At 54.8% G+C, this 16,407-nt stretch overlaps 1 protein-coding gene across 4 annotated transcripts in view; it reads right to left on the bottom strand.

Moving 5' to 3' along the window:
• LOC105485848 (DOT1 like histone lysine methyltransferase) overlaps positions 1 to 16,407 on the bottom strand; it is a 73,982-nt gene that overhangs the window by 56,516 nt on the left and 1,059 nt on the right. The gene's annotated exons all lie outside the window — the stretch shown is intronic.

Raw genomic sequence — 16,407 nt, 5'->3', positions numbered from 1 at the left:
AATTAGCTGCGCGTGGCCAGGCGCGGTGGCTCACGCCTGTAATCCCAGCACTCTGGGAGGCTGCAGCGGCCGGATCACGAGGTTAGGAGATCGAGACCATCCTGGTGAGCACAGTGAAACCCTGTCTCTACAAAAAAATACAAAAAATTAGCCAGGCGTAGTAGCAGACGCCTGTAGTCCCAGCTACTGGGAAGGCTGAGGCAGGAGAATGGCGTGAACCCAGGAGGCGGAGCTTGCAGTGAGCTGAGATTGCGCTACTGCACTCCAGCCTGGGCAACAGAGCAAGACTCCGTCTCAAAAAAAAAAACAAAAAACAAAAAACAAACATTAGCTGGACATGGTGGCACACGCCCGTAGTCCCAGATACCCGGGAGGCTGAGGCAGAATAGCTTGAACCCAGGAGGCAAAGGCTGCAGTGAGCTAAGATCGCGCCATTGCACTCCAGCCTGAGCTACACAGCGAGACTCCGTCTCAGAAAAGAAAAAAAAAAAACACTTCAAAGTGAAGTGTTTTTTGGAGATTTTTTTTTTTTTTTTTTTTGTAGACATGAGGTTTCACCATGTTGGCCAGGCTGGTCTTGAACTCCCGGCCTCAAGTGAGCTGTCCACCTTGGCCTCCCAAAGATATGGTGAAACACCATCTCTACAAAAAAATACCAAAAAAAAAAACTGGCCGGGCATGGTGACTCACACCTGTAATCACAGCACTTTGGGAGGCCAAGGCGGGTGGATCACTTGAGGTCAGGAGTTCAAGACCAGCCTGGCCAACACAGTGAAACCCCATCTCTACGAAAAACACAAAAAAATTTTAGCTGGGCACGGTGTTGCGTGCCTGTAATCCCAGCTACTTGGGAGGCTGAGCCAGGAGATTCACTTGAACCCAGGAGGCAGAGGTTGCAGTGAGCCGAGACTGCACCACTGCACTCCAGCCTAGGCTACAGAATGAGACTCCATCTCAAAAAAAAAAAAAAAATAGCTAGGTGTGGTGGCACACACCTGTAACCCAAGCTACCTGGTGGCTGAGGCAGGAGAATCTCTTGAACCCGGGAAGCAGAGCTTGCAGTGAGCCAAGATCACACCACTGCACTCCAATCTGGGCAGCAGAGTGAGATTCCAGCTCAAAAAAAAAAGAAAGAAAAAGATAAATAGGAGGCAGGAGCTGGGGCTGGGCAGAGCGAGGAGCAGGGCAGGCGAGGGTGGCGAGGAAGCAGGCAGCCCTTGCAGGCCCCTGACAAAGTGAAAATGGGGCCCCTTGCTCAAAGGTGGCTAACAAACTTCAACACGAGCTGGGCGCAGATCATGAGGTCAGGAATTCGAGGCCAGCCTGGCCAACGTGGCAAATACTAATGCCATAAATATTAGCTCTGCTAATAATACAAAAATCATTGGTACTACTAATAATACAAAAATTATTGCTGGGCGCAGTGGCTGATGCCTGTAATCCCAGCCCTTTGGGAGGCCAAGGCAGGTGGATCATGAGGTCAGGAGATCGAGACCATCCTGGCTAACATGGTGAAACCCCGTCTCTATGAAAAATGCAAAAAAACTTAGCCGGGCATGGTGGCGGGCGCCTGTAGTCCCAGCTACTCGGGAGGCTGAAGCAGGAGAAAAGGTGAACCCGGGAGGCGGAGCTTGCAGTGAGCCGAATCACGCCACTACACTCCAGCCTGGGTGACAGAGCGAGACCCCATCTCACCAAAAAAAAAAAAAAAAAAGTATCAGTACTACTAATACAAAAATTGTTAGTAGTACTAATAATACAAAAATGAGCCGGGTATGGTGGCGAGTGCCTGTAATCCCAGCTACTGAGGAGGCTGAGGCAGGAGACTTGCTTGAACCCAGGAGATAAAGGTTGCAGTGAGCCGAGATTGCACCACTACACTCCAGCCTGGGCGACAAGAGCAAAACTTTTTCTCCAAAAAAAAAAAAAAAAAATGTTCCTGTGGGATTTGACTGCGTGGGTGTGGCTAGTGTGGCACGCCTGGCCGTTTCCTATATATTGTGCGCTCTATACAGCTCCGTCCCACCAGCCACATGTTGGACGCCCATAGCCCCGAGTGGCCAGTGGCTGCTGTCGGGGTAGTGGCGCTCCACACGCCTCCCCTCAAGGGGGAGTCTTCTTCCTGCGGACCCCGCGGAGTGCTGTGGGATGTTGCAGGGTGCAGCCGGAAGCACTGGGTTCTGCACATCCGAAGCGAGACCCAGAGGGCCGGCCTCCTCTCTGGTCAGGGGCTGGAGACGGGAGGAAGGGGTGCTGGGCCTGCTCCCTCATGTCGGGGTGCTGCTTCTGAGGCCCCTTTCCTCCTGCTCACAGTCAGGGCCCACGGCAGGGTCCCCCTCTCCCTCCTCAGGCTGGAAATCCAGCCTGCTGTGGTCCCTGCATTTCCTATCTCTCCAGAGCATCTTCCCCGGTGATCATTTGACAGAGGGCCCTGCCTCGCCCAGTTTCGGGGTTTTCTTGTCACGGGGAGTCGCTGTCTCAAAGTGGTGGCCATGGGAGCTGCACGTCTGGCTGGCAGAGCGTTTCTGGCTGTGGTTTGAGCGTCCTGAGGCTGCGCAGGATGGAGGGGCTGTGGGCCCGAGTTCCCCTTCCTGGGATTCACAGCCAAGCGCTTCTCACAGGCCCCGGCCTTCCTGGAGCACAGAACATTCCCGGCAGCCAGATGACTCACGGTGTGAGGGCTGGAAACGCTCTGCTTCACAGCGGTGTCACCTGCCCGTGCCTGCTCTCCTTGGCAGCGTGACATTATTTTGGGGGCCACATGAGTGTAGTTCTAAAAATGAGTGCCCCCCAGAAGCAGTAGCAGGGTGAACTGGCCTCTGCAACTCCCGCGAGCCGTGCCCTCTGCCCCACGCCTGTTTCGTCACGGTGCCTCGGTCCCCGTCACTCAGCTAGGGAGACAGTGTCCCCACCAGGCAGTGCGCCCCGAGTTACCGCCCCCGTCTCCTCCTTGCTCATGCTGCGTCCTGTCCGGAGGTGCCCTGTGGTGTGGGCTGCTGTGTGGACCGAGGGCTGGGGGCCAGGGCTTTGTGCAGACTTCACCAGGCTTTTCCGAATCCCGAAAGCCAAGAGGTGACATTCCCTCTCACGGTGGGTGGGTGTGCGGGGCCTGGAGGACTCCAGACTGAGAGTGGATGTCTAGTAAAAGGAGCCTCGGCCAAGAGGCGTTTCCAGCACAGACCAGTTCCTAGAGGGCCCAGGGAACAGGCAGAGCCAGGCCACAGAGGTTGGGTGACCACCCCAGGGCCCATGTCTAGAGCAGCACGGTTGGGTTCGTACTCCTGGTCTGTGGGTGGGCGCCTCTGTGTGAAAGAGCCCAGCGCTGGCTTCCAGCTCTTGTGTTGGAGTTCCTTTTTTTTTTTTTTTTTTTTTTTTTGAGACGGAGTTTTGCTCTTGTTGCTGAGGCTGGAGTGTAGTGATGCGGTCTCAGCTTACTGCAACCTCTACCTCCCAGGTTCAATGGTGCAGTCTCAGCTCACAGCAACCTCCACTTCCTGGGTTCAAGCGATTTTCCTGTCTCAGCCTCCTGAGTAGCTGCTGGGATTACAGGCGTCGGTCACCACGCCTGGCTACTTTTTTGTATTTTTAGTAGAGATGGGGTTTCATCATGTTGGCCAGGCTGGTCTCGAACTCCTGATCTCAGGTGTTCCACCCGCCTCGGCCTCCCAAAGTGCAGGGATTACAGGCGTGAGCCACCACGGCCGGCCCACACCTGGCTAATTTTCGTTTTAGTAGAGACGGGGTTTCACCATGTTGGCCAGGCTGGTCTCGAACTCCTGACCTCAGGCGATCCGCCCACTTTGGCCTCCCAAAGTGCTGGGATTACAGGCATGAGTCACCGCACCCGGCCAGAACAATTTTTTAATTACATGATAAAATGATAATGTTCTAGTTATACTGGGTTAAATAAGTTATGAAAATTTTATCTCCTGGGCCAGACGCAGTGGCCCATGCCTGGGGTCCCAGCAACTTGGGAGGCTGAGGCAGCAGGATCACTGGAGCCCAGGAGTTTGAGGCCACAGCAAATCATGATCGTCACTGTACTCCAACCTGGGCAACACGGCAAGATCTCAACTCTAGAAAGATAAAAAATATTGGCCGGGCGCGGTGGCTCACACCTGTAATCCCAGCACTCTGGGAGGCCGAGGCAGGCAGATCACAAGGTCAGGACATCGAGACCATCCTGGCTAACACCATGAAACTCCATCTCTACTAAAAATACAACAAATTAGCCAGGCATGGTGGCGGGCGCCTGTAGTCTCTGCTACTTGGGAGGTTGAGGCAGGAGAATGGCGTGAACCCAGGAGGCGCAGCTTGTAGTGAGCCGAGATCGCGCCACTGCACTCCAGCCTGGGCGACAGAGAGAGACTCCGTCTCAAAAAAAAAAAAAAAAATTTAAAAATTAAAAAAGAAGCCAGACACAGTGGCTTATGCCTGTAATCCCAGCACTCTGGGAGGATGAGGCAGGAGGACTCCTTGAAGCTAGGAGTTTGAGATCAGCCTGGACAACATATTGAGACCCTCATCTCTTCAAAAAAAAATTTTGTTTTAATTAGCTGCGCATGGCAGGTGCGCCTGTATTCTCAGCTATTTGGGAGACTGAAGTGGGAGGATCCCTTGTACCCAAGAGTTCAAGGCTGCCGTGAGCTGTGATCACACCACTGCACTCCAGCCTGGGTGAACAGCGAGACTCTATCTCTAAAAAAAGAAAAAACAAAATTTATCTTAGATTTTTTTTTTTTTTTTTTTTTTTTTTTGAGATGGAGTCTGGCTCTGTGGCCCAGGCTGGAGTGCAGTGGCCGGATCTCAGCTCACTGCAAGCTCCGCCTCCCGGGTTTTTTACGCCATTCTCCAGCCTCAGCCTCCAGAGTAGCTGGGACTACAGGTGCCCGCCACGTCGCCCGGCTAGTTTTTTGTATTTTTTTTTAGTAGAGACGGGGTTTCAACGTGTTAGCCAGGATGGTCTCGATCTCCTGACCTCGTGATCCGCCCATCTCAGCCTCCCAAAGTGCTGGGATTACAGGCTTGAGCCACCGCGCCCGGCCAATTTATCTTAGCTTTTTAAAAATGTGGCTACTAGAAACAGTGAAATCACACATGTACCTTATGGAGTATTTCCGCAGCCTTACCTCACAGGACCTAATTCTACCTTCTTAGTTGACAAAGCTTTTTTTTTTTTTTTTTTTTTTTTTTTTTTTTTTTTTTGGAGTTTCATTCTTGTTGCCCATGCTGGAGTGCGATGGCGCGATCTCGGCTCACTGCAACCTCCACCTCCTGGGTTCAAGTGATTCTCCTGCCTCAGCCTCCCAAGTAGCTGGGATTACAGGCATGTGCCACCACACCCGGCTAATTTTGTATTTTTAGTAGAGACGGGGTTTCTCCATGTGGGTCAGGCTGGTCTCCAACTCCCAATCTCAGGTGATCCACCTGCCTCGGCCTCCCAAAGTCCTGGCATTACAGGTGTGAGCCACCACGCCTGGTCTGACAGAGCATTTTTAGACTTGACCCTGAACCCAAGGTCCACACAGGCCCTGGCCCAAGTCCACACAGCTAATTCACAGCAGAGCTGGGCCTGGACATCAGACCGTGTTGCTTCCTGGCTGAGCATCTGTCTGCAGGATCAAGGGCAGTGTGAAAAGTGGACTCAGACCTCCACAGGAGGAGGACAGGGCCGTCTGAGAGCTCCAAGGAGAGCTCAGATCAAGGATGGCTGACAAGGCTTCAGCTGACTTGATAGTAACTAGTCCATCTGCAACAGCCCCAGCTGGCTAGGCACAGCTGTGCACGCCTGTAGTCCCAGCACTGCAGGAGGCTGAGGTGGGAGGACCGCCTGAGCCGAGACTTCAAGGTTGCAGTGAGTTATGATCACGCCACTACACTCCAATACTCCATCCTGGGTGACAGAGAGTTCATTTCAAACAAACAAACAAACAGCCCAAGCTACCCAGCAACCAAAGGAGCTCCCTGTAAACATGCAAAGCAACTGGACACTGGAGGTGCTCAGGAGGGGCTGAGGCCACCCACACAGGCCGCTGGGAAGCGGTGAGAGGAAGCTCTGCTCACCAGGCCTCTGCTTTCCTAAAACATGACCAGAGCATAGTCAGACACTCGCAAGGCACCTGGAAGGTTCACACTTACGAGCTGACCACCAAGGACACAGAGCATCTGTGGCTGGGGGGGGTCTTCCGGGCAGCCTGCAGAACCCGTGCCCGCTGTACGGAGAGGGCCAGTGAGCAGGGGCTGAAGGGTGGTCGGACGGCACCACCTGGCTGGGCTCCAGTGAGCGTGTCTGTACGTTCCAGGTTTACTCGCAACCCCGACCGTTTCTCACACACAGAGGCGCTCAGGAAGACCGGGCACCCTCTGCCTGCCCCCCGAGGACGGCCTGCTCTGTTCAGGGAGCCCTGCTGTGTAAGGGAGCGGCTTCGTGGCTGCTCTCACTGTGATCGGCGGCTCACCTCAAGTTCTCTCCTCTCTTGGGGTCTGCATTGGGACCCTCCTTCTCCAGCAGCAAAGCGACACGGAGGGAGGCTGGATGTGCTGACCAGAACTCTCCTCGCCCTCGTCTGAGCAGGGGCCGTCTGAGCACGGGCTGTCTGAGCACAGGCTTACGGCTACTGACCCTCTAGCCTGAGGCCAAGGCCACGGTGTGACAGGAGGGAGGAAAGCAGGGGACTCGTGGGCCTCCTCACAGGGAAAAATGCGCCAGGACGCTAGGGAAGACCAGCACTGACTGCTGAGGCAACAGCGCTCCCTTTTGGGGTGATGAGAATGTTCTGGAATTAGACAATGGTGAATAGACTAAAAACCACTGAAATGTACACTTAAAACGGGTGAACTTTTTTTTTTTTTTGAGATGGAGTCTAGCTCCGTCGCCCAGGCTGGAGTGCAGTGGCGCGATCTCAGCTCACTGCAAGCTCCGCCTCCCGGGTTCATGCCCGGCCTAAAACAGATGAACTTTGATATGTGAATTGTCGTGATAAGGCTGTTATTAAAAAAAGAAAAAAAGGAAAAACATGGTTGGGCATGGTGGCTCCCACTTGTAATCCCAGCACTTTGGGAGATGGGGCAGGCAGACCACGAGGTCAGGAGTTTGAGACCAGCCTCACTAACACGGTGAAACCCCGTCTCTACTAAAAATACAAAAATTAGCCCGGCTTGGTGGTGGGCGCCTGTAATCCCAGATACTCAGGAGGCTGAGGCAGGAGAACGGTGTGAACCCGGGAGGTGGAGGTTGCAGCAAGCCCAGATCTCGCCAATGCACTCCAGCCTGGGCAACAAGAGCAAGACTCCATCTCAAAAAAAATAAAAGAGGAAAAACAAAAGCACAGCAACTGTAGTGCCCCGGCCTGGGCACAGCACCCTGTCCTGCCTGCTCCTCCGCGCTTGCCGCCCTGCACGCCATCACTCACCCATGGCCTCTCCAGCAAGGCCACCCCTAAGCCCCAGACGAGGAGCAGCAACAGCATGAGGCCTGGCCGTCCATCCCTCTGAAGGGCGGGATGCCCACACAGCCAGCCAGCACGCACCCGTCTGGTGCAACCAACTGAGAAACAGGCTGGCTGCGACTCACACGTGCGCCTCACACATCTCAACCCAACACTGTGAGAGGTCGAGGCAGGCACTTAAGGTCAGGAGTTCAAGACCGGCTCGGCCAATGTGGTGAAACTCCGTCTCTACTAAAAATACAAAAATTAGCTGGGCCTGGTGGCACACACCTGTATTCCCAGCTATTTGGGCGGCTGAGGCAGGAAAATGGCTTGAACCTCGGAGGCGGAGGTTTCAGTGAGCCGAGTTGGCACCACTGCACTCCAGCCTGAGTAAAAAGAGTGAGACTCTGTGTCCAAAAAAAAATTAGAAATAAAAGTAGGCCGGGCGCGGTGGCTCAAGCCTGTAATCCCAGCACTTTGGGAGGCCGAGACGGGCGGATCACAAGGTCAGGAGATCGAGACCATCCTGGCTAACACGGTGAAACCCCGTCTCTACTAAAAAATACAAAAACCTAGCCGGGCGAGGTGGCGGGCGTCTGTAGTCCCAGCTACTCGGGAGGCTGAGGCAGGAGAATGGCGTGAACCCGGGAGGCGGAGCTTGCAGTGAGCTGAGATCCGGCCACTGCACTCCAGCCTGGGCGACAGAGCGAGACTCTGTCTCAACAAAAAAAAAAAGAAAGAAAAGTGGGCCGGGCGCGGTGGCTCAAGCCTGTAATCCCAGCACTTTGGGAGGCCAAGATGGGCGGATCACGAGGTCAGGAGATCGAGACCATCCTGGCTAACATGGTGAAACCCCGTCTCCACTAAAAAATACAAAAAACTGGCAGGGCACGGTGGCCCAAGCCTGTCATCCCAGCACTTTGGGAGGCCGAGACGGGCGGATCACGAGGTCAGGAGATTGAGACCATCCTGGCTAATACAGTGAAACCCCGTCTCTACTAAAAAATACAAAAAAACTAGCCGGGCGAGGTAGCAGGCGCCTATAGTCCCAGCTACTCGGGAGGCTGAGGCAGGAGAATGGCGTGAACCTGGGAGGCGGAGCTTGCAGTGAGCTGAGATCCGGCCACTGCACTCCAGCCTGGGCAATAGAGCAAGACTCCGTCTCAAAAAAAAAAAAAAAAAGAAAAGAAAAGAAAAGAAAAGAAAAGTGGCTGGCCAGGTGCAACGGCTCACGCCTGTGATCCCAGCACTTTGGGAGGCTGAGGCGGGCGGATCGCGAGGTCAGGAGATCGACACCATCCTGGTTAACATGGTGAAACCCCGTCTCTCCTAAAAATACAAACAATTAGCTGGGTATGTTGGCGGGCACCTGTAGTCCCAGCTACTTGGGAGGCCGACGCAGGAGAACGGCGTGAACCTGGGAGGCGGAGCTTGCAGTGAGCCGAGATCGCGCCACTGCACTCCAGCTTGGGTGACAGATCAAGACTCCATCTCAAACAAACAAACAAACAAAAAATGAGTGCCACCTGCGGTGGCTCACGCCTGTAATCCCATCATTTTGGGAGGCTGAGGCGGGCGGATCACCTGAGGTTGGGAGTTTGAGACAGGCCTGGCCAACATGATGAAACTCCGTCTCTACTAAAAATACAAAAATTAGCCAGGCTAATCCTGAGATACCAGGAAGGACGCGGAGCTGGACAATCACTCCTGTGATTCCAATGCAGAAGCTGCCCCTTCTTTTCTCCAGGAAGCCCCCACTTGTAACTGCTGCACATACACTCCGGGCACTTCCATCTGTGTCTCCAGAGCTGTAGTCCGCAAACGTGGCCCAAATACACTCCCATTACGCTAACTTCGCCTCAGGTCCTTTCCTCAGGGGGCCACAGTGGGCAGGGACTGCACGGAGCAAGCCTGGGTCTTGGCCAGGGCCTGCCGGACACGCATGGTGCCAGGAAGCACCCAGGCAATAAAGGCGGGGCTGACCCCAGGAGAAGGCATCTATGTGAACACCAAGCGACACCCCGCGGCGGTCTGTGCCAGGCCACGAAAGGCACAGCTCTTGGCACCTTGTGCCCGCCCTCGGTGGCGGGGCTGCCCCAAGCTCTGTGAGTGCTGAGCAGCATCCTCGGGCTTCCCCCACCCCAGTGGTGACAACCGCAGAGGTCTCCAGATGCCACCAGGTGTCCCCTGGGGCCAGAGCCACCTCCGCCCCTGAGAACTGCTGTTTGAACCTTCCAGGGCCAGGAATTCATCCTTTCAGCCTATAGGCGGGAAGAGGAGGGCTCGGTACAAATCAGGACCAGAAGAGCTCAACACTGGGCTCCTCCAGGTAAAAGGCTCCGCCAGCGCCACACCGTCTTGCAGTCCTTCCCCTGGAGGACTCCTCTGGGGCCCCTGCTGTACCTCAGGCCCCACCACACAGCCTGAGGCTGAGGCCCAAAGCTTATCAAAGTTACCACCAGCCTGGGGCAACACAGCAAGGCGCCACCAAAAAATACAAAATTCAGCCAGGCGTGGTGGCTCACGCCTGTAATCCCAGCTACTGGGGAGGCTGAGGCAGGAGAATCCCTTCGGCCTGGGAGGCGGGGGATGCAGCGAGCAGAGATCGAGCCACTGCACTCCAGCCTGGGTGACAAAGCAAGACCCTACCTCAAAATAATAAGAGAAATAACACCCAAAAGGACAGGTTCCAGGAGACTCCTGAAGGAGGGTGGGCCCTTCCCCCATGCCTTGCCCTGAGGGTCCATTTCTCAGTATCATGGGCATCCTACTGATGGTCCTTTATCATTAACCAGAGGACCTAAGTGTTACTGAGTTCTGTGAGCCGCTGAGGCAACGTAATCAAGCCGAGGAAGGGGTGATGGGAAGCTGAATTTACAGCTGATCACTCAGAAACACAGGCCACAACCTGGGGCCTCTAAGTGCCAAGGCAAGTTGGGGAGTCTTGGGGACTGAGCCCTCACCCCGTGGGATCTGAGCCTGTGTTGAGGTAGACATGTTGGAAGTGAGCTGAATCGGGGCTACCCAGTTGGAAACACAGAACTGATGAACCCCTTGGTATACATATCTGGTTCCGGAACTCCTCTGTGTTGACTGCTGGAGAGCACAGGAGGAACTGTGTTGGGTCCTTCCTATACCCCACAGTGCTGGAAGAGAAAAACAGCTCCAGGCAGTCCATGCCCAGTAAGGCGTGCAAAATGCATCAGACCCAGAGACAAGAGCAAGGCTTTCAGTCATGTCCCCCAACCACACAAGGGGCAAGCGCGGAAAGGCATCTATCTATCTATCTGTTCCTGCCTCCTGGTCTCGGCCACTGTCTTCCTGTTCCCGGAATCGGTAACACCTAGAGCGACTTGCAGCCATCAATGGCCAATATCACTTCCACACAAATTCTTTTTTCCTTTATCTAATTTTGTTTGTTTGTTTGAGACAGAGTCTCGCTCTGTCGCCCAGACCGGAATGCAATGGCATGATCTCGGCTCACTGCAGCCTCCTCCTCTCAGGTTCAAGCGATTCTCCGGATTACAGACAACCACCACCAAGCCCAACTAATTTTTGTATTTTTAGTAAAGACGGGGTTTCGTCATGTTGGCTAGGCTGGTCTCGAACTCCTCACTGCAGGTGATCCGCCGCCTTGGCCTCCCAAAGTGCCAGGATTACAGGCATGAGCCACCGTGCCTGGACAACCGTGTGTTTTTTAAACTGAATTTTTTATTTTAAGATAATTTTAGATTTACGCTGTAGAGCTAAAGGAAAGGAACTGGAGCAAAATTAATATAAGTGGAGTGTTTATTTGGGCCACATTTGAGGACTGAAACCTGGGAGTCCAGACTCAAATTACTCCAAATATACACTCTGATGAGCAGCAGTTAACAAGCAGATTTTTAAAGGAAAAAAAGAGCTGGGAGTGGTGGCTCACACCCGCAATCCCAGCTACTTGGGAACCCAGGAGGCGGAAGCTGCAGTGAGCCGAGATTGGGCAACTGCACTCCATCCTGGGAGACACAGCGAGTCTGTCTCAAAAAACAAAAAACAAACAAAAAAAAACCCTCCCCAGAAGCTAGGCTGGAGTGTCTGTATCACCTGCAGAGTTTCGGGACAACCCACCCCCACCCCCCCCAGTGCCCCCTGCAACCTCTTTTAGGCCACCAGGAACAAAACAGTGTACATTTGCTATAAAATGGAACACTGGGTTTTTTCTATTATTCCTTCCTTTTTAAAGCAACTCCTTTACTCACACAAAGCTGCCTAAAGGTTAATCTGCCTCCGGGGGAGCTGGGATTACTCAGGACACTCATGCTCAGAGGTCAGCAGCAGAAAATACCTTCTGAGTCACGGTGGGGATGGCTCACCCCGCCCCTGGCTGCTACTCACTGCTGGCTGCCCACTCACCGCCACCCACAGCCGGGCTCCAGGCCAGGCTGTCAGGCGGAACATGTACTCACTCATTAATGAGAGTCAGAGAGTTGGGACCCTTGGCCAGTGGAGGCCGCCCCTGCCCGCCCACAGCCCATGAGTCACCAAGGGGAAGGTCCCCTTCTGTGGCCCTTGCAGGTTCCTTCCGAGCAACCAGCCAATAATGCCACTTGTGCCCTTCCCACCAGAAGAAGGGCAGGGCCATCCTGCCCTAGAAATGCCACGCCGGGCCAGGCGGGGTGGCTCGCGCCTGTAATCCTAGCACTCTGGGAGGTCCAGGCAGGTGTATGACGAGGTCACAAGTTCGAGACCAGCTTGGCCAACATGGTGAAACCCCATCTCTACTAAAAATACAAAAAATTAGCTGGGCGTGGTGGCACACACCTGTAGTACCAGCCACTGGGGAAGCTGAGACAGGAGAATCACTTGAACCCGGTAGGCAGATGTTGCAGTGAGCCGAGATCGCACAGTTGTACTCCAGCCCAGGCAACAGTACGAGATTCCCTCTCAAAAAAATAAGAAATGCCACGCGGGGCTTGAGAAAAGCGGTCATCCAGGAACTCCCAGGTCATATAAGAACAAAAATCGCCCTTCCTCCCCCTTGCATTTGCCAACTGGGCAAACCCCTTCCGAACTGCTCATTTCCGAGTGTGGACAGTTGTGGCTATTTCTGCTTCCTCCTCCGGATGGCCCCTCCTCCAGGCAGCCACCCACAGGCCCCCAGGGCAGAAGTGGCAGCCCCTCCCCGGGGACCTCAGCTGACCTTGTGCTTAGCACAGAATCTCTGCTGAGCTTCTATTTATAATCTGCTGAACTCCACTGTGTAACGTTCTTGGTAGAGATGGAGTCTCACTATGTTGCCCTGGCTTGTCTCGAACTCCTGGGTTCAAGTGATCTTCCCGCCTGGGCTTCCTAAAGTGCAGGGACTACAGGCGTGAGCCCCTGTGCCTGGCCTATCTTCATTTTACAGGCTTCTTGAGACTAAGAACGCTGGGCAGGGTAGGGCGGAGGGTGGGGAGAGAATATTGGCTTGTCCTCTGTGCCCCCACAACACTGAGTATTCAGTAGGTGCTGTTGGAATGAATCACGAATATATGTGCTGTTGCAGCCACAGCCAGGTGCTGTGGCTCACGCCTGTAATCCCAACACTTTGGGAGGCCGAGGCGGGCAGATCACCTGAGGTCAGGAGTTCGAGACCAGCCTGGCCAATATGGTGAAACCCCGTCTCTATTAAAAATACAAAAATTAGCCAGGAGTGGTGGCGGGTACCTGTAATCCCAGTTACTGGGGAAGCTGAGGCAGGAGAATCACTGGAACCCGGGAAGCGGAGCTTGCAGTGAGCGGAGATCGCGCCACTGCACTCCAGCCTGGGCAATAGAGCGAGACTCTGTCTCAAAAAAAAAAACAAAACAGAACCGCCCCTCACTTCTTGTGAGAAAGCAAAATTCCTCAAGAGGAGCACGACAACGGGAGCACAACAACGGGAGCACGACAACGGGAGCACGACAACGGGAAAATGACAAATGTCACGGCAGGGTTGTCGAAAGGCTGCCTCTGGCACTGGGGCGAATGAAGATGCCGGGCCCGGCAGCAGGCCAACCAGAGCAGGAACGGGCCGCAGACGGCGCCAGGACCAGCACATCCTGCCAAGCCAGGGCCCGGCCAGGGAGGGAAAGACTCCACACAGTCCCGCCCACCACTGGAAAGCCGGCTCCCGCCAGCCCTCCCCTTACTATTTACAATGGGGCGCTGGCCAGGCACGGCACCAGGCATGTGGACGGGGACACCGGGACTGCCTTCACAGGAATGTTCACTTAAGTATCAAGGAAAAGGCAACGGGCCCCTGGCAGGACCATTGCCCCAGGCCCCGACAGCGGGTTCCAGTGGGTTTCTTAGCACTGACAAATGGCAACTGTTGGAATGCAGATGGTTTTTTTTTGTTTGTTTGTTTGTTGTTTTTTTTTTTGAGATGGAGTCTCGCTCTGTCGCCCAGGCTGCAGTGCAGTGACTGGATCGCAGCTCACTGCAAGCTCCGCCTCCCGGGTTTACGCCATTCTCCTGCCTCAGCCTCCCGAGTAGCTGGGACTACAGGCGCCCGCCACCTCGCCCGGCTAGTTTTTTGTATTTTCAGTAGAGACGGGGTTTCACTGTGTTAGCCAGGATGGTCTCGATCTCCTGACCTCGTGATCCGCCCGTCTCGGCCTCCCAAAGTGCTGGGATTACAGGCTTGAGCCACCGCGCCCGGCCGGGATGCAGATGTTTTGTTTTGTTTTGTTTTGTTTTGTTTTTTTGAGACGGAGTCTCACGCTGTTGCCCAGGCTGGAGTGCAGTGGCGCGATCTCGGCTCACTGCAAGCTCCGCCTCCCGGGTTCCCACCACTCTCCTGCCTCAGCCTCCTGAGTAGCTGGGACTACAGGCGCCTGCCACCGCGCCCGGCTAATTTTTTGTATTTTTAGTAGAGACGGGGTTTCACTGTGGTCTCGATCTCCTGACCTTGTGATCCGCCCGCCTCGGCCTCCCAAAGTGCTGGGATTACAGGCTTGAGCCACCGCGCCCGGCCGAGGATGCAGATGTTAAACAGACACTTAACACAGGTCGTGCAGTCCACTCCTGAGAACCTCGCCCTGCGAACACTGACTTTCACCAAAAATCCCGCCAGTGCTGTTTAGTGCAGCTTTATTCTAATCACCAAAAATTGGAAACAGTCCACAGTCCTATGACCCGCAGGCAAACGGATAAACAATCTGTGGTCCAACTGTCCAATGGATCTACAGTCACCAGAAAAATGGGGTAACTTTTGAAACCTGCAGCAACATGGATTCGGCCACCTGAAAGCGACTAGGACCAAAAGGCAACGTCCTGTTGATTCCATTCAGCCAACTTTCTGAGAATGGCAGAACTACAGGTAAGGCCGGATGGGGAGCAGCCAGGAGCTCCCAGGCAGGCTGAGGACAGGGGCACCGCAGGGAAGCTGGGGGTTCTGCACCTGGACGACAGCGCTGGTCAGGGCACCACCCGATGAGTTTGTCAAACTTTCATTTTCTTTGTCAAACTCTCAGTTTGTACCCTCTAAACAGTGAACTACGCCCTAGGTGAACTGAAAGAGGAAGATAAACAAATAAATGTGAGGCCAGGTGCAGTGGCTCACCCCCGTAATCCCAGCACTTTGGGAGGCCACGGCAGGCGGATCACCTGAGGTTGCGAGTTCAAGACCAGCCTGGCCAACATGGAGAAACCCCATCTCTACTAAAAATACAAAATTAGCCAGGCGTGGTGCCTCATGCCAGTAATCCCAGCTACTCAGGAGGTTGAGGCAGGAGAATCGCTTGAACCCAGGAGGCAGAGGGTGCGATGAGCAGAGATGGCGACACTGCACTCTGGCCTGGGCAACAAAAGCTGCAATCCCTCTCAAAAAATAAATAAATAAATAAAGGTAAGGCCGGGCGCGGTGGCTCACGCCTGTAATCCCAGCACTTTGGGAGGCGGAGGCGGGCGGATCACCAGAGATCAGGAATTTGAGACCAGAATGACCAACATGGAGAAACCCTGTCTCTACTAAAAACAAAATTAGCAGGGTGTGGTGGCGCATGCCTGTAATCCCAGCTACCAGAGAGGCCAAGGCAGGAGAATCGCTTGAACCCGGGGGGCAGAGGTTTCAGTGAGCCGAGATCACACCATTGCACTCCAGCCTGCGCAACAAGAGCGAAACTCCGTCTCAAAAAACAAAACAAAACAAAATAGATAAAATAAAATAAAATTGTGAAGCCATATACTGGGACTGGTCGGACGGTGGTAAGCCAGCTCAATTGATCCTCAGTCCCAGATAGAACTCCTCATTCTACTCCAGTCTAATAAAATTTTTGTAATAACGTCATGGTCGGACGCCTTCTATCACCTAAAACGATGAGAGCCCAACAGAGAGAAGTGGAGGCTGGAAGGATTCTGGAGTTTGAACATTCGAGGGAGGAAACCGGTCGGGGCGCTGAAGCGCTGCCTCCGCTTTCAGTTTTTGTCCTAGCACCTCTCCCGGCCGGAACCCGGCTCAGGCCGCCCAGGCGCACACCCAGAGCTGCCCAACCACGGAAGCCAGAGCCCCAGGGCCCGACCCCACCAGCCCCGCGCGCGGGACGTGCGGCCGGGCTGGAAGCCGCTCTCCCTCTCCCTCCCACGGACCCGCGGCAGTGAGCCAGCCCGGGCTCCCCAGCGCTCTCGGCGTCCTGACCCCGCCCCCAGCGAGCACGTTTCCAAAAACTGACACAAGCCGAGCGCGCGCGCGGGAGTCCCAAGGCGCGCGGGGATGCCCGGCCGAGCCCTGCGGGCGCGCCCCCCAAAACTCGCACCCCAGACACGCTCGCCGACAGCGCCTGCTTCACTTTTCCCCAAAAAAGCGCCCTTCCCGGACCGGAGCGTGCTCAGAGGGTCCCAAGCGCGGACGCACGAGCCCCGCCTCCCCAGGGGCCACGCCGGGACTCGCACCCCGGGAGCCGCACGCGGGTTTCTGGAACCACCCCGGGGGGTGCCCTCTGTAACATTCCACCCGGCCTGTCATTTTCCAACGGTC

Source organism: Macaca nemestrina, chromosome 20, assembly GCF_043159975.1.
Source record: "Macaca nemestrina isolate mMacNem1 chromosome 20, mMacNem.hap1, whole genome shotgun sequence".
In the NCBI taxonomy this organism is placed as follows: Eukaryota; Metazoa; Chordata; class Mammalia; order Primates; family Cercopithecidae; genus Macaca; species Macaca nemestrina.
This window is presented reverse-complemented; position numbering and strand designations above follow the sequence as displayed.